The sequence below is a fragment of the Capra hircus genome, chromosome 14 (genome assembly GCF_001704415.2).
Source record: "Capra hircus breed San Clemente chromosome 14, ASM170441v1, whole genome shotgun sequence".
NCBI classification, from domain to species: Eukaryota; Metazoa; Chordata; class Mammalia; order Artiodactyla; family Bovidae; genus Capra; species Capra hircus.
The window spans coordinates 59,681,921-59,709,100 of record NC_030821.1 but is presented as its reverse complement, the minus strand read 5'-3'; the positions used below and the strand labels follow the sequence as shown (position 1 = coordinate 59,709,100).

General features: G+C 39.2%; 1 long non-coding RNA gene across 1 annotated transcript; it reads left to right on the top strand.

The window, feature by feature from the left end:
• On the top strand, positions 22,832 to 23,955 carry LOC106502838. The gene is made up of 3 exons (XR_001919102.1): positions 22,832 to 22,909; positions 23,750 to 23,826; positions 23,924 to 23,955. It is a non-coding gene; the product is annotated as an uncharacterized LOC106502838 (long non-coding RNA).

Sequence of the window (27,180 nt, the reverse complement as noted above, 5' to 3'; positions counted from 1 at the left end):
GCCACCCGGGAAGCCCTAATACTGTATAATAGGTACCAAATAAAGAATGATACTTTGAATGTCTGTAATTGCTAGGAACCCAAAGAAGGAGCTATATTGATCTGAATCTGTAGTGTATGAAATCTAAGCTCATGCTAGTGTTTTAGAAAATCATTTTAAAATTAAAAAAAGTCATTACTAAGAGGTTGGAACAAGGAAGTAATAGATTTTTTAAAATTGTAATTATATTTCCAAATAGGAAAATATGGATGACTCTTAGAAAATTTAGGAGGAAATTGGCATGTTTGGCATTTCAGAATAGAGAAATAAGAAATTGAAAAATTTCAAATTAGAGAAAAGAAATGCCATTGTACTTGAGATAGCAATAGAAGAAATTAGCACTTTTCTTGTCAAGTGTTCAACAGCATTTACTAAAAGAAAGTTGAAAGCCTTCTTCAGTGTCAGGCTTGGACAAAAAATTGTATTTGACTCTTTGATAATGTATTATGTTCTTTAGAAGTCATACTGTTTCTGTTATAGATAAAATTGTGGGACCTGAATGCTGGAAGACAGTTTCACATACCTGTTCAACGATGGTTGGCACGAGATCAAGAGGATGGGGAAATCTGTCGAGAATTTCCTGTTTTGAACAAGGGGCAGCCCATCCTTCCAGGTAGGGCAGATCCACTCCAGGTAGCACGAATAATGCTTGCTTGCCTAAATGTTGAAGGACAGGGAAACTCAACCCATGTCGAGTAAATAAATAAGTGAATGATTAAGAAACTGCTTACTTCTCACAAATTGCCTCTGCAGGAATGACAGCTGCATCTAAATATTTTTTAGTTGTTTCATGTACTGGCATTCAGGAATATGTTCTTGTCAACAGTTAAGCCTGTAGGAAGGTCGACTGAAATGCCTCTTAATCAAAAAAAGAAAATTTATTCTTAGAAGGTCATGAGAGAATTGAATGTCCAATGAAATTATTCCTGGGCTGAAAACATACAAGTCAATGTATGCTTTGCTTATCAGGCTCAGCCTTATTTTTGAAAATTTATCTATTTGATTTGAAAATGAAAATAGGACGGCTCAATAACTTTCTGAGCATTTGGCCAAAAGCAGGGGTGCGATCAGGACTTGTGTAAATGTGGATGAGAAATAGGATGTGTTTAGAGTTTGACAGTCACTGCTCATGGCCACATGAATTTAGGGTGATTCTGTCCAAATATATGTTTGCTCTTGTGTCTGCTGGCTTCTGCTTTGGAGGAGAACAGGAAAAGGGAATTATTAGATGGGCAATTGATAAAAACAGATTTTTCTCCAGTTCAGAACATTGTCTATTAAAAATATGCTGTGGGAGAGGGAGAGGGTGGGATGATTTGGGAGAATGGCATTGAAACATGTATACTATCATGTAAGAAACGAATCGCCAGTCTAGGTTTGATACAGGATACAGGATGCTTGGGGCTGGTGCACTGGGATGACCCAGAGAGATGATATGGGGAGGGTGGTGGGAAGGGGGTTCAGGATTGGGAACTCATGTACACCTGTGGCGGATTCATGTCAATGTATGGCAAAACCAATACAATATTTTAAAGTAAAAAAAAAAAAGAGCACAAAAAATATGATATCTTAATTTTCTAAAGAAATAAATGATAAGTATTATGTGAAGTTGAAGAAGAGCTCCACAATGTCATAGAAGCTAATACTATGTTTAGGTATGTAATAACTTGGGCTTCCCTGGTGGTCAGACAGTGAAGAATCTGTCTGAAATGTGGGAGACCTGGGTTTGATCCCTGGGTCAGAATGATCCCCTGGAGAGATGGAGAATGGCAACTCACTCCAGTTTTCTTGCCTGGAAAATTCAATGGACAGAGATGTTTGGTGGGTTTCAGTCCATGGGGCTGCAAAGAGTTGGACATGACTGAGGGAGTAACACTTTTCACATAATAACTTGTGTAACTTAATAGGAAGCATGAGTTGCTGAAAAATTTGCAGAGACCGATAATTCCTTGGTGGTTTTTAAATATGGTAATGAACTATTTGTTAAATTTTTGAAGTTAAAATATTTTTGAAAAGATATGAATAGTTCTGTTTGCTGAAAAGTGAAGGCTCATGTGAGCCTTGTTCTCACCGTTCATAAGCCTTTCCCTCAACACTTTTTGAGTATTCTTCTCAGCACTCTTCCTCATCAGCCCACCCTTCACCTGGTGGGGGAGACATTCCCTAGGTGCCCTGTCCTACCCACTGTTAGTAATGATGCAGAGGTCACGTCTGCTTTTTCATCTCTCATTTTAATTGTAAAATTGCTCAAAGGAGGCATATTCTGCAAATACATACTGGTTTCCCTTGCCTTCCCTACGGTAATTGTTGTGTGTGTGTTAAGTTGCTTCAGTTGTGTCTTACTCTGTGTGACCTTATGGACTATAGCCTGCCAAGCTCCTCTTTCCATGGGATTCTTCAGGCAAGAATACTGGATTGCCATTTACTTCTCCAGGGGATCTTCCTAACCCAGGGATTGATGTATATACACACATATGTATCAATGTAATATGCATATATATATTTTTTATAGTGGTAACAAATACATAACATTAAATTTACTGTTCTAAACATTTGAAAATGTACAGTTTGGTAAGTATATTCACACTTGTGCAACAGATCTCTAGAACTTTTTCATCTTACAAAGCTGAAATTCTGTTTCTTCTTGTGAGAGTTTGGGCAGATTGTGTTTTTCAAGGAATTGTTTCAGTTCATCTAGGTTATCAAATTTGTGGAAATAGAATTTTCCATGATGTTCTTTTATTATCATTTAAAACTTCCACAGGATCTATAGTGGTTCTCCCTGTTTCACTTCTAATATTTGTAACTTGTATCCTCTCTCTTTTTTTGCTTAGTTAGCCTGGATTGAGGCTTATCAATTTTATTGATCTTTTCAAAGAACCAGCTTTTGGTTTCATTGATTTTTTTTTCCCATTGATTTACTGTTTTCAGTTTCATTGATTTCTGCTCTAAGTCTTATTTCTTTTCTTATTACTTCCTTTGGATTTAATTTGTTCTTCTTTTTCTAGTTTCCAAAACTTAGATGATTAATTCTAGATCTTTTTTTTCCTAATGTATGCATTCAGTGCTATAATTTTCTCTAAGCATTACTTTTTTCTGCATCCCACAAATTTTGATAAGTTGTATTTTCATTTTCACTTAGTTCAGAACATTTAAAAATTTCTCCTGAGAGTTCTTCTTTGACCCATGTGTTATTTAGAAGTGTGTTATTTAGTCTCCATATGTTATGGGATTTTCTAGTTATCTTTCTGTTATTGATTTCTAGTTTTAATTCCACTGTGGTCAGAGAGCAGACAATGTATGATTTCTGTTCTAAGTTTGTTAGGTGTGTTTTATGGCCCAGACTGAGGTCTATCCTGGTAACTATCCCATGTGAGCACAGGAAGAATATGTATTCTGCTGTTGTTGTATGAAATAATCTATTGATGTGTATTATAAACTATTGATCAGTAGTGTTATTGGGTTCACCTATGTCCTTACTGATTTTCTGCCCATGGGATTTGCCCATTTCTGAGAGAGAGGTGTTGAAGCCTCCACTATGGTAGTGGATATATCTCTTTCTCCCTGCAGTTCTATCAGTTTTACCTTCTATAGTTTGATGCTCTGTTAGGATTATCACTATCTATCATAACATTAAGGATTATCATGTCTTCTTGGGGAATTGACCCTTTTATTATTATGAAATGCTCTATTCCTGATAGCCTTTCTTGTTTGACATGTGTTCTGTTTGAAATTTTGCCCTCTGCAGCCTCACTTCGGGAGAAGGCAATGGCACCCCACTCCAGTACTCTTGCCTGGAAAATCCCATGGGTGGAGGAGCCTCATAGGCTGCAGTCCATGGGGTCGCTAAGAGTCGGACATGATTGAGCGACTTCCAGGAAATGGCAACCCACTCCAGTGTTCTTGCCTGGAGAATCCCAGGGACGGGGGAGCCTGGTGGGCTGCCGTCTATGGGGTCACACAGAGTCAGGCATGACTGAAGCGACTTAGCAGCAGTAGCAGCAGCTGTTTGAAATTAATACAACTATTCCTGTTTTCTTTGGATTAGTGTTAGCAGGCTATATTTTCTCCATCAATTTACTTTTAATTTATGTGTATATTTACTTTTAAACTGGTTTTCTTGTAGACAACATATGTGTGTGTGTACTAAGTCATTTCAGTCATGTCTATCTCTATGTCACCCCATGGACCGTAGCCTACCAGGCTCCTCTGTCCATGGGATTCTCCAGGCAAGAATACTGGAGTGGGTTCCCATGTCCTCTTACAGGGGATCTTCCTGACCCAGAATCAAACCCGCATCTCTTACATCTCCTACATTGGCAGGTGGGTCCTTTACCATTAGTGCCACCTGGGAAGCCCAAACAGCATATAGTTGGGTCTTATTTTTGGATTCACTCTGACAATCTCTGTTGTTCAACTGTTTTTTTTTAAAATCATGATGTTCAAAGTGGTTATTGATATAATCAGATTAATATCTACTGTATTTGCTACTGTTTTTGTTACTCTTATTCTTTATTCCTATATTTATATTTTACTCTTTTACTGTCTTTTGTGGCTTGAAGTGAACATTCAATTGAGAAACTCATTCTGTTTCTCTCTCTCTTTTTTAAAGCATATCTGTGACACTTAAAAATTTTTTAGTGGTTGCCCTACTGCTACTGCTAAGTCACTTCAGTCGTGTCCGACTCTGTGTGACCCCATAGACGGCAGCCCACCAGGCTCCCCCGTCCCCGGGATTCTCCAGGCAAGAACACTGGAGTGGGTTGCCATTTCCTTCTCCAATGCGTGAAAGTGAAAAGTGAAAGTGAAGTCGCTAAGTCGTGTCCAACTCTTAGCGACCCCATGGACTGCAGCCTACCAGAGTCCTCCATCCATGGGATTTTCCAGGCAAGAGTACTGGAATGGGGTGCCATTGCCTTCTCCGAGTGGTTGCCCTAGAGTTTACAAATATATATTTACAGCTAATCCAAGACTACTTCAAATCACACTGTATGTTTTCATGAGTAGTATGAATATCTTTAAAAAATTATTTATTTATTTTCATTGGAGGCTAATTACTTTACAATATTGTAGTGGTTTTTGCCATACATTGACATGAATCAGCCATGGGTGTACATGTGTCCCCCATTCTGAACCCCGCCTCCCACCTCCATCCCCATCCCATCCCTTAGGGTCGTCCCAGTGCACCGGCCCTGAGCGCCCAGTCTCATGCATTGAACCTGGACTGGCAATCTATTTCATATATGGTAATATACATGTTTTAATGTTATTCTCTCAAATCATCCCACCCTCGCCTTCTCCCACAGAGTCCAAAAGTCTGTTCTTTATCTCTGTGTCTCTTTTGCTGTCTTGAATATAGGGTCATCATTACCATCTTTCTAAATTCCATATATATGTGTTAATATACTGTATTGGTGTTTTTCCTGACTTATTTCACTCTTTATGATAGTCTCCAGTTTCATCCACCTCATTAGAACTGATTTAAATGCATTTTTTTTAATGACTGAGTAACATCCCATTGTGTATATGTACTACAGCTTTCTAATCCGTTTGTCTGCTGATGGACATCTAGGTTGCTTCCATGGCTTAGCTATTGTAAACAGTGCTGCAGTGAACATGAGGTACACGTGTCTTTTTCAATTCTGGTTTCCTTGGTGTGTGTATGCCCAGCAGTGGAATTGCTGGGTCATATGGCAGTTCTATTTCCAGTGTTTTAAGGAATCCACACTGTTCTCCATGGTGGTTGTACTAGTTTGCATTCCCACCAACAGTGTAAGAGGGTTCCCTTTTGTCCACACCCTCACCAGCATTTATTGTTTGTAGACTTTTGGATAGCGGCCATTCTGACTGGCATGAGATGGTACCTCATTGTGGTTTTGATTTGCGTTTCTCTGATAATGAGTAATGTTGAGCATCTTTTCATGTGTTTGTTAGCCATCTGTATGTCTTCTTTGGAGAAATGTCTGTTTAGTTCTTTGGCCCATTTTTCAGTTTGGGTCATTTATTTTTCTGGAATTGAGCTGTAGGAGTTGCTTGTATATTTTTGAGATTAGTTCTTTGTCAGTTGCTTCATTTACTATTATTTTCTCCCATTCTGAAGGCTGTCTCTTCACCTTGCTTATAGTTTCCTTCAGTGTGCAAAAGCTTTTAAGTTTAATTAGGTCTCATTTGTTTATTTTTGCTTTTATTTCCATTACTCTGGGAGGTGGGTCATAGAGGATCCTGCTGTGATTTACATCAGAGAGTGTTTTGCCTATGTTTTCCCCTAGGAATTTTATAGTGTCTGATCTTACATTTAGATCTTTAATCCATTTTGAGTTTATTTTTGTGTATGGTGTTAAAAAGTGTTCTAGCCTCATTCTTTTACAAATGGCTGATCAGTTTTCCTAGCACCACTTGTCAAAGAGATTGCTTTTCTCCATTGTATATTCTTGCCTCCTTTGTCAAAGATAAGGTGTCTATAGGTGCATGAGTTTATTTCTGGGCTTTCTATTTTGTTCCATTGATGTATATTTCTGTCTTCGTGCCAGTACCATACTGTCTTGATGACTGTAGCTTTGTAGTATAGCCCGAAGTCAGGTAGGTTGATTTTTCCAGTTCCATGCTTTCTCAAGATTGCTTTGGCTATTCGAGGTTTCTTGTGTTTCCATATGAACTGTGAAATTATTTGTTCTAGTTCTGTGAAAAATATAGTTGGTAGCTTCATAGGGGAGAAGGCAATGGCAACCCACTCCAGTGTTCTTGCCTGGAGAATCCCAGGGATGGGAGAGCCTGGTGGGCTGCCGTCTATGGGATCGCACAGAGTCGGACACGACTGAAGCGACTTAGCAGTAGCAGCAGCAGCTTCATAGGGATTGCGTTGAATCTATAGATAGCTTTGGGTAGTATACTAATTTTCGCTATATTGATTCTTCCAATTTGTGAACATGGTATATTTCTCCATCTATTTGTGTCATGTTTGATTTCTTTCATCAGTGTTTTATAGTTTTCTATATACAGATCTGTTGTTTCTTTAGGTAGATATATTCCTAAGTATTTTATTCTTTTTTTTTTTTTTTGCAATGGTGAATGGAATTGTTTGCTTAATTTCTCTTGACAATGAGAAAACCATACTGTTTCCTCATTGTTAGTGTGTAGGTATGAAAGGGATTTCTGTGTGTTAATTTTATACTCTGCAACTCTACTATATTCATTGATTAGCTCTAGTAATTTTCTGGTGGTGTCTTTAGGGTTTTCTATGTAGAGGATCGTGTCATCTGCAGACAGTGAGAGTTTAACTTTTTCTTTTCCAATCTGAATTCTTTTTAATTCTTTTTCTTCTCTGATTTCTGTGGCTAAAACTTCCAAAACTATGTTGAATAGTAGTGGTGAGATTGGGCACCCTTGTCTTGTTCCTGACTTTAGGGGAAATGCTTTCAGTTTTTCACTATTTAGGATAATGTTTGCTGTGGATTTATCATATATGTCTTATTATGTTGAGGTATGTTCCTTCTATGCCTGCTTTCTGGAGGGGTTTTGATTATAAGTGGATGTTGCATTTTGTCAAAGGCTTTCTCTGCATCTATTGAGATAATCTCATGGTTTTTATCTTTCAATTTGTTAATGTGGTGTATCACATTGATTGATTTGTGAGTATTGAAGAATCCTTGCATCCCTGGGATAAAGCCCACTTGGTCGTGATGTATGATCTTTTTAATATGTTGTTGGATTCTGTTAGAATTTTGTTGAGGATTTTTGCAACTATGTTCATCAGTGATATTGGCCTGTAGTTTTCTTTTCTGTGGCCTCTTTGGTTTTGGTATTAGGGTGATGGTGGCCTCATAGAATGAGTTTGGCAGTTTACCTTCCTCTGCAGTTTTCTGGAAGAGTTTGAGTAGGATAGGTGTTAGCTCTTTTCTGAGTTTTTGGTAGAATTCACCTGTGAAGCCATCTGGTGTTGGGCTTTTGTTTATTGGAAGATTTTTGATTACAGTTTCAATTTCCATGCTTGTGATGGGTCTGTTAAGATTTTCTATTTCTTCCTGGTTCAGTTTTGAAAAGTTATACTTTTCTAAGAATTTGTCCATTTCTTCCAAGTTGTCCATTTTATTGTCATAAAGTTGCTGATTGTAGTCTCTTATGATCCTTTTTATTTCTGTATTGTCTGTTGTGATTTCTCCATTTTCATTTCTAATTTTGTTGATTTGAATCTTCTCCCTTTTGTTCCTGATGAGTCTGGCTAATGGTTTGTCTATTTTATCTATCTTCTCAAAGAACCAACTTTTAGTTTTGTTGTTTTTTGTTGTACTCTCCTTTGTTACTTTTTCATTTATTTCTGCCCTAACTTTTATGATTTCTTTCCTTCTACTAACCCTGGGGTGCTTCATTGTTCTTTTTCTAGTTGCTTTAGGTGTAAAGTTAGGTTATTTATTTGACTTCTCTCTTGTTTCTTGAGATAAGCTTGTATTGCACTGCTTTTACTGAATCTCACAGGTTTTGGGTTGTTGTGTTTTCATTTTCATTTGTTTCTATGAATATTTTTATTTCTTTTGTGATTTGTTGGTTATTCAGAAGCATGTTGTTTAGCCTCCATATGTTTGTATTTTTAATAGTTTTTTTTTTCCTGTAGTTGACATCTAATCTTACTGCATTGTGATCAGAAAAGATGCTTGAAATGATTTCAATTTTTTTTAAATTTACCAAAGCTAGATTTATGGCCCAGAATGTGATCTGTCCTGGAGAATCTTCTGTGTGCGCTTCAGAAAAAGGTGAAATTCATTGTTTGGGGGTGAAATGTCCTATAGATACCAATTAGGTCTAGCTGGTTGATTGTATCATTTAAAATTTGTGTTTCCTTGCTAATTTTCTATTTGGTTGATCTATCCATATGTGTGAGTGGGGTATTACATTCTCCCACTATTATTGTGTTACTGTTAATTTCCCCTTTCATACTTGTTAGCATTTGCCTTACATATTGTGGCACATCTATGTTGAATGCATATATATTTACAATTGTTCTACCTTCTTCTTGGTTTTAGAAAAGGCAGAGGAACCAGAGATCAAATTGCCAACATCCGCTGAATCATGGAAAAAGGAAGAGAGTTCCAGAAAAACATCTATTCCTGCTTTATTGACCATGCCACAGCCTTTGACTGTGTGGATCACAATAAACTGTGGAAAATTCTTTAAGAGATGGCAATACCAGACCACCTGACCTGCCTCTTGAGAAACCTGTATGCAGGTCAGGAAGCAACGGTTAGAACTGGACATGGAACAACAGACTGGTTCCAAATAGGAAAAGGAGCACGTCAAGGCTGTATATTGTCACCCTGCTTATTTAACATATAGGCAGAGTACATCATGAGGAATGCTGGGCTGGAAGAAGCACAAGCTGGAATCAAGATTGCCAGGAGAAATATCAATAACCTCAGATATGCAGATGACACTACCCTTACTGCAGAAAGTGAAGAGGAACTAAAGAGCCTCTTGGTGAAAATGAAAAAGGAGAGTGAAAAAGTTGACTTGAAGCTCAGCAGTCAGAAAACGAAGATCATGCATCTGGTCCCATCACTTCATGGCAAATAGATGGGGAAACAGTGGAAACAGTGTCAGACTTTATTTTTTTGGGCTCCAAAATCACTGCAGATGGTGATTGCAGCCATGAAATTAAAAGGCACTTACTCCTTGGAAGGAAAATTATGACCAACCTAGATAGCATATTGAAAAGCAGAGATATTACTTTGCCAACAAAGGTCTGTCTAGTAAAGGCTATGGTTTTTCCAGTGGTCATGTATGGATGTGAGAGTTGGACTGTGAAGAAAGCCGAGCACTGAAGAATTGATGCTTTTGAACTGTGGTGTTGGAGAAGACTCTTGAGAGTTCCTTGGGCTGCAAGGAGGTCCAACCAGTCCATCGAAAAGGATATCAGTCCTGGGTGTTCATTGGAAGGACTGATGCTAAAGCTGAAACTCCAGTACTTTGGCCACCTCATGCAAAGAGTTGACTCATTGGAAAAGACCCTGATGCTGGGAGGGATTGGGGGCAAGAGAAGGGGACGACAGAGGATGAGATGGCTGGATGGCATCACCGACTTGATGGACATGAGTTTGAGTGAACTCCAGGAGTTGATAATGGACAGAGAGGCCTGGTGTGCTGTGATTCATGGGGTCACAAAGAGTCGGACACGACTGAGCAACTGAACTGAACTGAACTTGGATTGATCCTTTGACCGTTATGTAGTGTCCTTTTTGTCTTTTTATGGCCTTTATTTCAAAGTCTATTTTATCTGATATGAGTATTGCTACTCCTGCTTTCTTTTGGTCTCTCTTTGCATGGAATATCTTTTACCAGCCCTTCACTTTCCATCTGTATGTGTCCCTTGTTTTGAGGTGGGTCTCTTGTAGACAGCATATATAGGGGTCTTGTTTTTGTATCCATTTAGCCAGTCTTTTCTGGTTGGGGCATTCAACTCATTTACATTTAAGATATTTATTGATAAGTATGATCCCATTGCCATTTATTTTGTTGTTTTGGGTTTGAGTTTATAAACCTTTTCTGTGCTTCCTGTCTAGAGAAGATCCTTTAGCATTTGTTGAAGAGTTAGTTTGGTGGTGTTGGATTCTCTCAGCTTTTGCTTGTCTGTAAAGCTTTTGATTTCTCCTTCATATTTGAATGAGATCCTTACTGGGTATAGTAATCTGGGTTGTAGGTTTTTCTCTTTCATCATTTAAAGTATGTCCTGCCATTCCATTCTGGCCTGAAGAGTTTCTATTGAAAGATCAGCTGTTATCCTTATGGGAATCCCCTTATTTGTTGTTTTTCCCTTGCTGCTTTTAATATTTGCTCTTTGTGTTTGATCTTCATTAATTTGATTAATATGTGTCTTGGGGTGTTTCACCTTGGGTTTATCCTGTTTGGAGTTTTCTGGGTTTCTTGGACTTGGGTGATTATTTTCTTCCCCATTTTAGGGAAGTTTTCAACTATTATCTCCTCAAGTATTTTCTCATGCCCTTCCTTTTTGTCTTCTGGGACTCCTATGATTTGAATGTTGGGGTATTTAACATTGTCCCAGAGGTCTCTGTGATTATCCTTATTTCTTTTAGTTCTTTTTTCTTTTCTCCTCTCTGCTTCATTTCCACCATTCTGTCTTCTACCTCACTTATCCTACCTTCTGCTTCAGTTATTCTGCTGTTGCTTCCCTCCAGAGTGCTTTTGATCTCAGTTATTGCATTATTCATTATTGATTGACTCTTATTTATTTCTTCTAGGTCCTTGTTAAACATTTATTGCATCTTCTCAATACTTGTCTCTAGTCTGTTTATCTGTAGCTCCATTTTGTTTTCAAGATTTTGGATCATCTTTACTATCATTCTAAATTCTTTTTCAGGTAGACTCCCTATCCCGTCCTCTTTTGTTTGGTTTGGTGGGCCTTATCATGTTCCTTTCCCTGCTGAATATTTCTCTGCCTTTTCATTTTGTTTAGATTGCTGTGTTTGGGGTGGCCTTTCTGTAGGCTGAAAATGTGGTTTCTCTTTATTGTGGAGGTTGCTCCCTGTGTGTGGGGTAGGACTAGCGTCCTGTCAAAGTTTCCTGGTTAGAGAAGCTTGTGTCTGTGTTCTGGTGGGTGGAGCTGGATCTCTTCTCTCTGGAGTGCAGTGAAGTGACCAGTAGTGAGTTTTGGGGTGTCTGTGGGTTTGATGTGACTTTGAGCCGTCTGTATTTTAATGTTCAGGGCTGTGTTCCTGCGTTGCTGGAGAGTTAGCATGGTATGTCTTGCTCTGGAACTTGTTGAGCTTGGTTTCAGTGTAGGTACAGAGGCTTTTGGATGAGCTCTTGTCAATTAATGTTCCCTGGAGTCAGGAGTTTTCTGGTGTTCTCAAGTTTTGGATTTAAGCCTCCTACCTCTGGCTTTCAGTCTTACTCTTACAGTAGCCTCAAGACTTCTCCATCCATACAGCACAGATAATAAAATATCTAGGTTAATGGTGAAAAGATTCTTCACAGAGAGAGACACCCAGAGAGGTTCACAGGGTTACATGGAGAAGAGAAGAGGGAGGAGGGAGATAGAAGTGACCAAGAGGAGAAGAGTGGGAGTCAAAAGGGGAGAGACCAATCTAGCCGGTAATCAGTTCCCTAAGTGTTCTCCATAGCCTGGACACCCAGAGAGATTCACAAGTTAGGTAGAGAAGAGAAGGGGGAGGGAGGAGATAGAGGTGACCTGGGGAGAAAACAGAGAGTCAAAAGGGGAGAGAGCAATCAAGCCAGTAATCAGAGTTCAGTTCAGTCCAGTCACTTAGTCATGTCTGACTCTTTGTAATCCCATGGACTGCAGCATGCCAACTCCTGGAGTTACTCAAACTCATGCCCATTGAGTGGGTGATGCCATCTAACCATCTCATCCTCTGTTATCCCCTTCTACTCCTGCCTTCAATCTTTCCCAGCATCAGGGTCTTTTCATATGAGTCAGCTCTTCACATCAGGTGGGCAAAGTATTGGAGTTTCAGCTTTAACATCAGTCCTTCCAATGAATATTCAGGACTGATTTCCTTTAGGATGGACTGGAAGGACCTTCTTGCAGTCCAAGAGACTCTCAAAAGTCTCCAAAACCAAAATGCAAAAGCATCAATTCTTCGGCACTAGCTTTCTTTATAGTCCAACTCTCACATCCATACATGACTACTGGAAAAACCATAGCTTTGACTAGAAGGACCTTTGTTGACAAAGTAATGTCTCTGCTTTTTAAAATGCTGTCTAGGTTGGTCATGACTTTCCTTCCAAGGAGAAAGCGTCTTTTCATTTCATGGCTGCAGTCACCATCTGCAGTTATTTTGGAGCACCCCAAAATAAAGTCTGCCACTGTTTCCACTGTTTATCCATCTATTTGCCATGAAGTGATGGGACTGGATGCCATGATCTTTGTTTTCTGAATGTTGAGTTTTAAGCCAACTTTTTCACTCTCCTCTTTCACTTTCATCAAGAGGCTCTTTAGTTCTTCTTCACTTTCTGCCATAAGGGTGTTGTCCTCTGCATATCTGAGGTTATTGATATTTCTCCCAGCAATCTTGATTCCAGTTTGTGCTTCATCCAGCCCAGTGCTTCTCATGATGTACTCTGCATAAAATTAAATAAGCAGGGTGACAGTATATAGCCTTGACGTACTCTTTTTCCTATTTGGAACCAGCCTGTTGTTCTATGTCCAGTTCTAACTGTTGCTTCCTAACCTGCATACAGATTTCTCAAGAGGCAGGTCAGGTGGTCTGGTATTCCCATCTCTTTCAGAATTTTCCACAGTTTATTGTGATCCACACAGTCAAAGGCTGTGGCATAGTCAATAAAGCAGAAATAGATGTTCTTCTGGAACTCTCTTACTTTTTGATGATCCAACAGATGTTGGCAATTTGATCTCTGCCTTCTCTAAACTAGCTTGAATATCTGGAAGTTCATGGTTCATGTATTGTTGAAGCCTGGCTTGGAGAAATTTGAGCATTACTTTACTAGCATGTGAGATGAGTGTAATTGTGCAGTAGTTTGAGCATTCTTTGGCATTGCCTTTCTTTGGGACTGGAATGAAAACTGACCTTTTCTAGTCCCTTGGCCACTGCTCAGTTTTCCAAATTTGCTGGCATATTGAGTACAGCACTTTCACAGCATCATTTTTTAGGATTTGAAATAACTCAACTGGAATTCCATCACCTCCACTTAGCTTTGTTCGTAGTGATGCTTCCTAAGGCCCACTTGACTTCACATTGCAGAATGTGTGGTTCTAGGTGAGTGATCATACCATTGTGATGATCTGCGTTGTGAAGATCTTTTTTGTACAGTTCTTTTGTGTATTCTTGCCGCCTCTTCTTAGTATCTTCTCCTTCTGTTAGGTCCATACCATTTCTGTCCTTTATCGAGCCCATCTTTGCATGAAATGTTCCCTTGATATCTCTAATTTTCTTGAAGAGATCTCTAGCCTTTCCCATTCTGTTGTTTCCCTCCATTTCTTTGCATTGATCGCTGAAGAAGGCTTTCTTATCTCTCCTTGCTATTCTTTGGAACTCTGCATTCTGATGCTTATATCTTTCCTTTTTTCCTTTGCTTTTCCCTTCTCTTCTTTTCACAGCTATTTGTAAGTCCTCCTCAGACAGCCATTTTGCTTTTTTGCATTTCTTTTTGTTGCGGATGGTCTTGATCTCTGTCTCCTGAGCAATGTCATGAACCTGTGTCCATGGTTCATCAGACAGTCTGTCTATCAGATCTAGTCCCCTAAATGTATTTCTCCCTTCCACTATATAATCATTAGGGATTTGAGTTAGGTCATACCTAAATGGTTTAGAGGTTTTCACTACTTTCTTCAATTTAAGTCTGAATTTTGCAGTAAGGAGTTCATGATCTGAGCTACTATGAGGTTCAGGTAATCACACCCCTAAGCAAAAATGGGTACTGAAGATTAGATTCTTAAAGGTACAAAATTGATAACAAATACCAAAACGCAAAGATTAAAAATCTAGAGTAGAGGTTAACTCGCAAACATGTAATATTAAAAATACAAAAGAAAATCAATCACAAAAATTATAAAAATATATATGAAATTTGCTTTAAAAATAAGGGTTTTTTTTCAGTAAGGTAATAGTAGGTTATAAAAATGAAAATTAAAGGAATAATAACTTAAAAATTAAAAAAAACAAAAATGATAATAGTAAAAACATATCTAGGAATTTCTCTGGAGCTGTTGAGGGCAGTGTGGGGTCAGTTCAGTTTCAGATAGTTCCTTGTTTCAGCCCACGTTTCTTCTCAAGGTCTATAGGCCCCTTCCAGTGATTAGTCAGTGCTAACTACAGAATTTTAACCTGTTGCATCTGTCACTTCCAAAGTGCTTCCCTGTTCTTTGTTTATTTTGGCTTCGTCTGTTTTCAAGTCTCTTCAGTGTCTAATTTCTGCCCTGACACAGGGGGCAAAGGTGGTCACTTATGTAGGCTCACTTGTTCAGTTCTGTTGTGGGGAGGGAGGAATACTGCAAGCAAATATCACTGGCTTGTGTGGGAAGTGCTCATAGTGTAGGCACCACACTGGGTTTGCCCCAGCTCACGGAGGCGTGTGCCTTCCTGATCTACACTGCTCAGGCTCCAAGTTGCTCTGCTGGGTGTACTGTCCAAAGCGGGCCCTGCCTTTCATACACTTCCTAGGTATAAGCTGCTCAGGTTTGGGCACTCCACAAAGGCACAGGCTCAGTTGGGTGTGTGTTTGACGCCCTTCCCAGGTCTGAGCAGCTCAGGTGAGCAGGTGCTTGGCCAGCTCACTGTCCCAGGTGGGCTGTGCGTCTTAATCACCTCCCTGGTCCTGGCTGCTTGGTTTCCTGGGTGTGCCAGAAGAGCACTGTCTCAGGTGTGCCGTGTGTCTCCTCTGGGGAGCTAATCTCAGGCTGCAACCCTCCTGGCAGATGTCAACTGGCCTGGATCCCAGGAAGATGTGGTTAGCAACTGGGAGCCTGCTCACAGTTTGGTGGAGGATTCCATCTCTGGGGCCGAGATTACCTCTTGCCTTCTGGCTGTGGCTGTTGCCCACCTGCCTCTCTGCCTCCCGTGGGCAGTGATGGGCCAGTCTGCAGTCCGCTAGCTCTCTTTTGGTGTTTGCTCAATCCTTTGTTCTGTGAGCAGGCCAGACTGCGCCTTAGGTTAGAGCTTTTTGTGGGAAAGTTCTCTCTCTTTTTTTTCCTCTCTCTGGCTATCCCACAGTTTGGGTTGCTATCTCACATTTGCTCCCTCAGATTGTCCTCAGGGCATTCAGGCCAGGTCCTTACCCTAAGCATGCAGCCTACGCTTCCCTGTCCAGCCCCCTCTTGCTGGTTGTGGATGGGGGTGTCTGGGCTACTTCTCCGCTGGGAGTTGTGATTAGGCACATATACTGTGTGTTTTTTTTTTTTTTTTTTTTTTTTTTTTCCCTCTCCTGGTTATGTTGCCCTCTGAGATTCCAAAACTTCCCACAGACCCGCCAGTGAGAGGATTTTCTGCTGTTTGGAAACTTCTCCTCTTTCACAACTCGCTCTCCAGGATGGGTCTCCGTCCCTAACTCTTTTGTCTCTCTTTTTGTCTCTTATATTTTGTCTTACCTCCTTTTGAAGAGAATGAGGCTGCCTTTCTGGGTTCCTGGTGTCCTCCGCCAGCGTTCAGAAGTTGTTTTGTGGAAGTTGTTCAGGATTCAGATGATCTTCTGATGAATTCGTGAGGGAGAAGGTGGTCTCCCCATCCTATTCCTCCACCATCTTCTGAATACCTTTTGACAAAATAAATATTCTTCCTCTCTTACCCACTGTATCATTGCTATAATTAATTTCTTTTGTATATAAGCAAATGCTATATATACATAAATACATAATTCTGCTAAATCCCCATTCTCCTGCTACTATTTACTATTCAGAGCCTTCATATAGCTGCTGCATGCATTCTGTCAAGATTCTGTAGCTGTATTCAGTGAGAGAGACTGAGTGGGGTGTGTTGCTCCATCTTACCTGGACCTGGAGCTCTTGATTAGAAATGTGTAATTTTTCTATCATATGAGTGGTTGTTGTTGTTTAGTCACTCAGTCATATCTGACTCTTTGTGACTCCACAGACTGTAGCCCTCCAGGCTTCTCTGTCCATGGGATTTCCCAGGCAACAATACTGGAGCAGGTTGCCATTTCATTCTGCAGGGGATCTTCGGGTGCTTGGCAGTAAGGCTTGTTTCTTTTTTTTTTTGTTGTTGTTGTCAGTGACAGTGTATGAAGTACACGTGGCAACAGGTGAGCTTTGGAATGCTGGAACAGTAGCAAACATCTACATTTCTGTCTATGGGGAAAAGGGAGATACAGGATCCAGACAACTATTTCGATCAAAGAGCACTTTGAATTTTTTAAGAGGACAAGTAAGTAACAAAAAATCTTTTGTCTGAGTTTTAAGTTTTTATGGTTAAAAAAAAAAAAGTGCCATCTTTACTACAGTTCATCATTGAATAACCCAAGGGGTAGAGGCCTGCACATGCCATGTATGAGGCGTGTAAAAAGTCACAAACTTTCCTGTCTATTTTGATGGAGTTCCTGCTTCATTCTGCATGGGACTGGTGCTGCAGCTTCTCTCCTGGTATTCAGCATTGTCCCAGAAGTATTCTAGTCCACATGTTGTCATTAAAATGGTGCCTCCATGGGGAACAAGGGCTTGGTTCTCCCTGTCCACCATCATGCTGAAGTCACTACCAACTGTCTGATTTTCAACACCTGTATATTGTTAAATAAGGATTATTATATACATTTGACCCATGAACAACACAGGAGGTTAGGAACTCTGGCCCCATACAGTTGAAAATGTGCATATAGCTTAACAGTTGACCTTCCACATCCATGTTCTGCATCCTAGGATTCAACCAACCTCGCTGATTGTATAATGCTGTAGTACATGTTTATTGGGAAAAATCCACATAGAAGTGGACCTGTGTAAGTTCAAACCTTTGTTGTTCACTGACCGACTATAGCATCTTTCATTGTCAAATATAGAAACTGAATGTATTACATTATATTTACTGTTACTGATACTAATATGTAAGTAATACTTAATTTCTTAAAACTTCTTAAAACTGAGTAATTTATAGACAACCCATTATAGTTATCTCAACTGTTTTTTGAGGATGCAAATAGCCTTTGAGTATGTCAACATATTTTCATTGTTTCCCCTTTTTTCTTAGAGTTCTTTATGTCAGTCATCATAAATATAATGACACATGATTTTCTTTGCTAGTATTTCTGTCATTGCATAGAAAATCTTCCTTTTCCAGCAGGTTTCATTCATGAATAAAGAAATGGCAATATTACTCATTTACCATTACCGGGCATTGACTGTATTTTTGTAAATAAATGCTAATGGCTTTATCTATTATTTATATTTTTATAGTCCATTTATGTTGAGGTAGAGTGATGGCAAAGGAAGGTATTAATAATATTAATAAATATCAGAGAATCTGAGCTCTGACACTGGTTCTACACCTCCCTGTTTTTATCTGTAGAGAGGATATGTTTTTTTCTAGGCAGTGGCAACCCACTCCAGTACTCTTGCCTGGAAAATCCCATGGACGGAGGAGCCTGGTAGGCTACAGTCCATGGGGTCTCAAAGAGTCTGACATGACTGAGCGACTTCACTTTCACTTTTCACTTTCATGCATTGGAGGAGGAAATGGCAACCCACTCCAATATTCTTGCCTGGAGAATCCAAGGGACAGAGGAACCCGGTGGGCTGCCGTCTATGGGGTTGCACAGAGTTGGACACGACTGAAGTGACTCAGCAGCAGCAGTGATTTTTAAGGATAAAATATATGTGAAAATATTTCAAAACGTATAAGACATGTATCTTTTGTTACTGAATTATTTTTCAACTGATACACTAAATCGTGTATTTTTCTTGCTCTTTAATCTGTATCCTTAGCTTGGGTTTTGGTGAAAGAACTCTGGGCTCCTCACTTTTACCTGTATTCTGAATACACAAACCACTGGAGCACAAACATGCATAGTTTTGATGGTAGCAGTGCACTGAGACTTCAGGCAAAATGTTTTAAATGTTCAATAATTTTTTCATCAATATTCTAAAATTACTTTAGAAACAATTTTGTGAATGGTCCCTAATCATTGCTAAAACATTTCATTCAGGACAGAAGAGAGTTTGTTATAGTCAAATAAATGGAGACTTACACTGTATTTTATAACTATTACATTTATATTATTATTGTTTGAAACATATTTGTAGAGAGCCCACAAATTTATGCCTTTGTAATGAAGTTGGCAAGAAGGAAAAATTAGAAAACTTGTTATTATGTCCTATAAGTTAATATTTCTGTTTTATCTATACTTTTTTTGCAGGAAGAAACACTTTTAAATAATCAATGAAGGCTGAAAATAATGTATTCAATACTTATCTTTCTTAGGAAAACAACTAAATGTATATCACTAAATAGTAAGACAGTGGTAAAATATAGCATCACTTTTTAAAATAGTAGGTCCTCATTGGTTATATATTTTACATATATTAATAGTAATGTGTGCATACCTTTACTTTCTTAATGTAGAAGTGTGTATTTATTGAATGAACCTAATTCTTTCATGGTGAATTTTTGCTGTATCTTAATTTGTACTCTTATTAGAAATCAGCTCATGGTCTAGATCTAACTGTACTTTTTTGGTTTGTTACAGGTTGACAGCTTCCTCTTGGAAGCTGTGCACCTGGGGAATTTGTACAAGATTGTCATAGCCCATGATGGGCTTGGACCAGGTAAGAGTCTTCCACAGGTAGATATTCAAAGTGCGGTTGTGCTCTGTTCTTGTGACGCCTCATACAAATCTAGAAAAAATTGTGGAAAACTCATAATGACGTGGTTTCTAAGTATTGATTCTCTGAGGTGAGTGGCAGTGTTCCAGGCATGCTCCTGTTGGATACCATGTCTGCATCCAGTGACAGGGACTGTCCATGAAGTGCTAACTATCATGCCAGCAACAGCACCTTAAGGAATCTCTCCTGGCAGCCTTGCTGTGTTTCCTGTTGTGTCCTGTCTCAGCTGTGTTCTCTGCTGCCATTTTTGTTCTCACTTCTTCCCCAGGTTTCCTATCACTTTTGTGACTTGACCCACATCTTCATTTTCTGCTACTGCATAAGGTCTCCATAAGATAAAATCCTTTAACAAAAGACACGAGTAAAGTGCACATACCACAAAAAGGATAAAAACATCCCAAAGCATCAAAGAAGATGATAAACTCTTTTACTTAAAAATGTCAACTTTCAAAACGTTAAGAACAGAGTTCTCATATCAATATGTAGTGGATGTGTGTTTAAATAATTAATGAGGGACCCAGCCAGGTGACAAAGCTAGTTCAAAAGAAGTTACACAAAAATAAAAAAATATACATTTGTGATCAGTGAAAACAGAAAGAATGATAGATTTGACTAACAAACTAAAAGTATGGCTAATGTCCTAAGATAATAAAAACATAACTTTGAGGTTACTTTCCCTCTTGGACAAAATTCACTTATATTTTTATCAGATCCAAGGCTATTGCATCTTATTTTTCTACCAGTTGACAACTAATTTTGCAGAGTCTGGGCTCTGATCTATGGTCAGTACTAAGTCAGGTAATATTCTATTTCTGCAGGGAGTCAGATGACTACCCAGCAGGCTTGTTGGATGGTGAATGCTCTGGTAGGACTCTGAAAGGACATGTTAATATGCCCAAGTAACATACACAGCAAATTCAATTCAGGGAATATATGTGGTAGACCTACTATGTACAAAGTTCTGTGCTGAGTATTTTCTATGGTAAATATGAAAATACTTTTCTCTTGTTTAAAAGCTGCCCCGACTGTGGTATTTCCTTACAGCAGCCCAAGCAGAAAAAGACAATATTTTAATTTGATAGTTAAATTTCCCATTTTGTCCTGCTCCAAATACCCAAATAAAATGGGATTTGTGTTACTTCTGAGGATTTTCACAGTTGCTGGCACAATGGGAGTATCCCATGGAGCCTGCATTCTCCAGAAGAACTATTGTAGGTCAGCAACATGGATGCACGTGTGTGCAATTATTTGAAGGTAAATGTGTATGAAATGAATCGAGAAGTACAATAAGGGATAATATATGACCAGCTAAGTAGGGTTCATGCTGGGAAACTGAAGGATCATTCAGTAATAGGAAATCTATTAATAAAATACATCATCTCAGAAAGCTGAAGCAAAAAAATTATCTGTCAGCAGTTAACTAATATTATTATTAAAAATTCTTTCAAAATTTGGAACAGAAAAAATATTTTTAAATTTTTTAACTAAAGATGACCACTTAATAAACAATGAAATCCATGAAAGTTAGGAATACGATAAGGATTTTTCTCCTTATGAGAATAGTCATTCTTTGGAAAGTAGAAGGTAAATTTATTGTCTACAGGTGATAGAAATGTCTATTAAAATGCAAGGAGGATCAACTGAAAAATGGATGAAAGAAGAGAATTTATAAAGTGTTAGAATTTAAATTCAATATACAATAACTGGAGGCTGTTTTTTTTTTTCTATTGAAAATATGAGATATAAAAGCTCTTCAGAGTAGCAGCAAAAATATATAAAATATATAATAATTAACATCAACAATGAGAAATACATGTCCCTCTGAATTATTAAACTGGCCTGGTCTGAAAGCCATATTGAGAAGTAATAGGAAACTCTAGCCAGGACAGTTTGATTTACAGGTTTTATCTGTCCTGAGGATTAAGTGAACATATTTGTTCCTTAACGATTTATTTACCAACGATCTCAGCTGGCACTGTGTTCTTGTTTTGATTTGTTCTGTGTTTTGGTGAGAGAGGTGAAGGTTTTGTGTGTGCATTCATTTACATATTTCCTTTAGGCCCCAGCTGCCTGTGTTTGTGGTGCATTGGCAGTTATATGAGTTAAGAATTTTGTTTAACCAAATTGCGCCCAGGTCTCTCCATTTTTTTGGGCAAAAACAATCTGTGGCAAGATTTATTTTTATATAAGATAAGATCTCAGACTATGATGGAGAGAAACTGCTGCAGTGGTTTCTTTACAGAAAGACTGTTGGTTGCTCCACCACCCAGCGGAACATTACAAGTGAGAAAATGGTGGAGAACTGGAAAGAGGTGGGAGTGCAGTGCCTGGACATATCTACTGGTGTTGATCAAGAGCTATCAGACTCAGGAGAGAAAACACGAAAGACAGGGTTATAGAGGGAACTATGAGGAGTGTGGCTCGGCTCAGGGATGGGAATGTGGTGAGGGACGAAGTCCAAGACTAAACAAAGACCAGTCTGTGACCATGTGCTGTGTTAGAGTCTATAGCTGATGAGTATTACCTCGGCAAGTCAAGCAGTTTTAATTAAAGGAGGATACATTTTGAGCTGGCCCTTTGTATAAATAAAACCATGATGGCTAGTTAAAATAGTCCATTTTATCTATAAATAAAATTAAATTATATTTTAACCAACATGAGTTTGCAAGTTAGTATAAAACTAAACATTTAAGAAGAGGCTGTTATCTTCATTAAACTAGCTCATGCAGTGTGCTTGGACAGAGTTTCTGAATGAATATGTATTTAATATATACATTAAAGTTTAAATTTGGACTTTAGTAGCTTTCAGTGTGTATGCATTTTAGAAATTGACAGTATTGCTAACTCATCAGATATATATTCTTTGAAAGATGTTAGGTTCAGGGTTATAAATGCAGTTTATGAAATCAAGAGCAATTGCAGAGTTGTTCTATTTTCAACCATTTGGAAAGTCACACTAAAGTATATGTCTTAACATACAAATCTTTGTAACTTCCCTGGTGGTCCAGTGGCTACGACACTGTGCTCCCAGTGCAAGGGGCCCAGGTTTGATCCCTGGTCAGGGAGCTAGATCCCACATGCTGTAATTAAATAAATAAACATTAAAACAAAAGAGCTTCCCTGGTGGCTCAGATGCTTAAGAATCTGCCTGTGAGTGCAGGAGATGCAGGTTTGATCCCTGGGTTGGGAATATTCCCTGGAGAAGGGAGTGACAACCCACTCCAGTATTCTTTCTTGCCTGGAGAATTCCATGGACAGAGGAGCCTGGTGAGCCTTGAAGTAGGCTATGCTTGTAGAAGAAATATTTTTAAATGCCTCAGAGTCCACGTCCCAAGTATCTTGTGTTATCTGAAGTATTAAACCTTACAGGTGCATGAGGGCTTTACTTACTCAAAAGCTGGAGCTTCTTTCTCAAAACCTCAAGTAATACCCAGTCTGTGTATACCTATACACACCGCAGTTTTCTTTCTTTAATTTGTGTTTAGGAAATGGTTGGTTTCTTGATGACGTTGTGATCAAGGATCCCACAACGAACCATGAATACAGCTTTTTCTGCCACAGGTTGGTAGGCATGCTTTACCTTGAACAAATTCATTTCATATTAGTCAGTGCCAGGCTCATATATTTTGGGCAAATGGAGAGTTTATTCAGTCACTCCTGGTCACTGAAGCTTTGTTGGGTAACTTTTTTGAACCTGAATTTTAGGGGCTGTTTTCTTCTACTTACAAAGATATCCATTGTGTTTATCATCATTCCTGATGATACAGATTTAGGTCTTTGTTCAGATTTAAAAATATGATTTCTCTTTATGCATCAATAAGGAGAATGAGGGCTTCCCAGATGACACAGTGGTAAAGAATCTGCTTACCAGTGCAGGAGATGTAAGATACCTGAGTTCAATTCCTGATAGGGAAGATCCCCTGGAGAAGGAAATGGCAACCCACTCTAATATTCTTGCCTGGGAAATCCCATGGACAGAGGAACCTGGCGGGCTACAGTCCACGGGGTTGCAAAGAGTTGGATATGACTGAAGCAACTTAGCATGCCCACTAGCTGTTATTTCTGTCCTGGCTAGATAATTACTAGTGGTTCAATGGCAACCCATTCCAGGACCCTTGCCTGGAAAATCCCATGGACAGAGGAGCCTGGCGGGCTGCAGTCCATGGGGTCGTGAAGAGTCGGACACGACTGAGCGATTTAACTTTCACTTTTCACTTTCATGCATTGGAGAAGGAAATGGCAACCCACTCCAGTGTTCTTACCTGGAGAATCCCAGGGACGGGGGAGCCTGGTGGGCTGCTGTCTATGGGGTCGCACAGAGTCGGATACGACTGAAGCTACTTAGCAGCAGCAGTGTAAATATAAATTCAGGATATACTTGATTGACTCTTCTTTGCATAGATGGCTGGATCAAGGGGAAGATGATGGTAAAATCATCAGAGAACTGTATGCCAGGAATAACAGTATCCTCTCTGCAAGTGAGTGTTTCTCAGAAAGCTCTATTTTATAATGATTGAGAAAAGAAAGCTTGACTCTGCTGAAATTAATGGTCCTTTCCCTCCTTTATATCCTCAGGGCAAAAGCTGGAAGTTATTAGAAAAGAAACAGTAAGATTTTACTTTTGGCCCTAAATTATTTGGTACAAAACAGTGTTCAAATAGCTATTTGATGTGTTAAATCAGTATATAATGTTTAGTAAGGGGTGTTTCCTAGTAACTTCTTCTGTCTGTCTTCTCATATTGGTGTTGTTTGTTTGTTTCATTTTTCTACTTAGTGGGCTGCAGAAAGCTGGAAATTTAGGAAAGGAAATACTCTTCAGTTCTACAACAGACTTACTGGAGGATTTGTCCGTCTGCATCCAGACAGCACAGTGGACGCGGTTGGAGAGAAGACAGACAAATATGGTAAAATCATGGGCCTAGCATGTGATGCCATGGCAGTTTTGGGAGCTGGAGGAAAGCAAGTTTCTAGACCCAGTTTAAGTTGTGCTTCTTACTTTTCAGATGACTTTATACCAGTATTAAACCATTTAAATAATTTACTACGTACATTAACACAAATGGTCAATAGACGAGAGACTCTAAATCTTGGCAGACGATGCAATTATGCAGACAGTACACCATGAAAACACTTATATTTGGTAATTCTTACTTGAAGAATAATACGTAGGCAATTAACATAAAGTGTTTATAAAAAATAGCATTTGTAGTTCTTGAAAGGGTACGGCCATTTAAGCAATTAAGTAGGTTCTACTAAACACTGAGAGCCTGTTACTTCAAAGCGCTATGTTAAATAATGTCAGGGCCACAAAAATAAGCGAGATTGAAGCAACATTTTTCTGAACTCCAGAGATTCATCATCTGATACAGAAGACAAACACATACAACAATTCTAATAATGCTTGTTTGTGGTGTCAGAATGATAGTACAGAGGAAGAACTAAGCAAAGGGAAATTGGATTGGTTGTTTAACGTCAGCACGTCATGAAGCCACAGCGACAAACATTCGTGAAGAAGGAGTAATCCAATAATGGTAGACTGGACTATGAACCCAAACCTCCAACTCCTCTTGAAATTTTGTTGTTCAGTCACGGAGTCATGTCTATTTGTGACCCCACGGACTGCAGCAGACCAAGTTTTCCTGTCCTTCACTATCTCCTGGAGTTCGCTTATGTTCATTGAGGCAGTGATGCAATCCAACCATCTCATCCTCTGTCACCTTGAAATTTAGACCATCGTTATTTAAGCAAAATCCACCTTCTGCATCTGTGGATGTAACTTTGCTGTGCCTTGTTAGAAATTGTGCCTTCAAATAACCTTGAGGATGTGCAGGAGATATTAACCTCCAGCATCTCCTAAGAAGGTAACTTCCACCTCCTATTAGAGACCCTAGGGAATAATCCAACTTCCCCTTCTATGAAAATGTGTGAGAATCTGAGAATGCATCCTAGTAGCTTCTCTTTTCAAAACTAGTCTATTTCTCAGACTTTTTTCTTGCCTGTTGGTTCCCATTTGGGATCACTTACCTACTTAGATCCCTCAGAACAGTCCTTCATGTCAAGGCTCCCCAAGGCCCCTACTGCCAGTGCTGACACTCTTTTCCCTTATTGAAGAGAGTGGCTTGTATTTCCAAATGTAAAAATCTCTCCCATTTTGAAATCAGAAACCATAAAGGATCTAAGTTTAACTTTACTTGCAAAAAACACAAGAGCACTGAGTCAAAGACCAAGACCATTATTTCTGGGAACAAATGCAACAGGTAGAGCAGTACCTTACATTGGGTCCCCAAGTCCCCACCCCTCAGTATCATCAAGTGAAGGCCTGATGTTACCTACATACAAGGGTGGGTACATTAAAGCAGAGAAATACCCAAGGTAAGAAACTCTGATCTTTTTCAGGGTTGCCCAGTTTTCCTTCCAGAGAAGGAGAAACAGAGTGAGAGACAAAGACAGACAGAGACAGAAAAAGAAAAGACGAGAATGTAAGCAAATATTCTCCAGGGAAGGGAAGGAAGGTCTTTTCCTTTACTCCCCTGGGGTGCTGAAAGAGAGGGAGAGAAATAGTGACATCAAAGCACTACTATGCTGGAACATTTCCCTACATGTTTTGTAAAAGGAAATGGCAATCCACTCCAGTGTTCTTGCTTGCAGAATCCCATGGACAGAGGGAGACTGGCAGGCTACAATCCATAGAGTCACAGGAACAGACAGAACTGAGCAGACACTCACGCATACATTTGTAAATCCCTTTATTCAGAGGGACTGGTCCATGAAGGAAAATGACGCATGTAGGGATACTTGTCTTCTAACACCCACCCTGACAAGCTGGTTTATAGAGGGAACTCAACCTTCCCACATCAAGAAGTGGAGCGTCTGCCTCATCCCTCTCTGGGTCAGCCCTGTCTCTGTATTTTGACTAATAGAGCAAGCACGCTATAACTCCTAAAGTCCTCGTCTTCTGCCTCCACTTCTTGGATTAATCTTCCTTGGAAGCCAGGCCTCATGATATGGATAAAACCAGAGAGTTATGCAGAGAGGCTCCCCAGGAAAGAACTGGTGTCTTGCAGCTGCACAGACAGCAGGCATGTGAATGTATGTGTAGAACTAACTAACCAGTAGATGATGAAAACAGAGAAATTTTACCCTTAAATGTTCCCAGCATCTAAATACTCTAGTCCTGCAATATATAGACTAGAATGAGCAGTCCTAAGAAAGGCAGGTGCAGGATGGTATGAGTCATTTTCCTTGGCGTAACTGACATTTTTGCAACAGGAGGTGTTTTATGTATGATAATTACTGCAGCATTATTTCCTGATGTTATATGCCTTGTCCCGTAAATTCACATTCATGAATCAGTTTTCACTTGCCTGGAAATGGTTGTGATGAACAATGCTGACCCATGAACATCTTTTCAAGAAAATATTTTAAGAATATGTCTCAGATATGTTGGCTTTCATGTTCACTCCACACACACACAAAATGTATTATCATGCGCCAGGCCTTCTATTTAGTTATCAAGCTGGTTGTGAATTTAGCTATTTCCATGCCCAGAATTAGAGTGCTCATTTCTCTGAGAGCTGCTGAACCATTTCTTGGCAACACTAGACCCAAGAGGAGATACACAGCATGAGAAGATCATTGAAATACCACAGGGGGTTTCATTTTTATGATCATAAGCTCTTAAGAATTAAAAAAAATAATACTATGCCTACTCTGACAATGACCATCAAAAACAAGTCTTCCTGTCCCTAATGTGGGATCTCAGAGCCAAAAGGAAGGCCCAGCTGACAATACAAATAAGTGTTTAGTTCTAAACCATTGATGGCTACCTTATA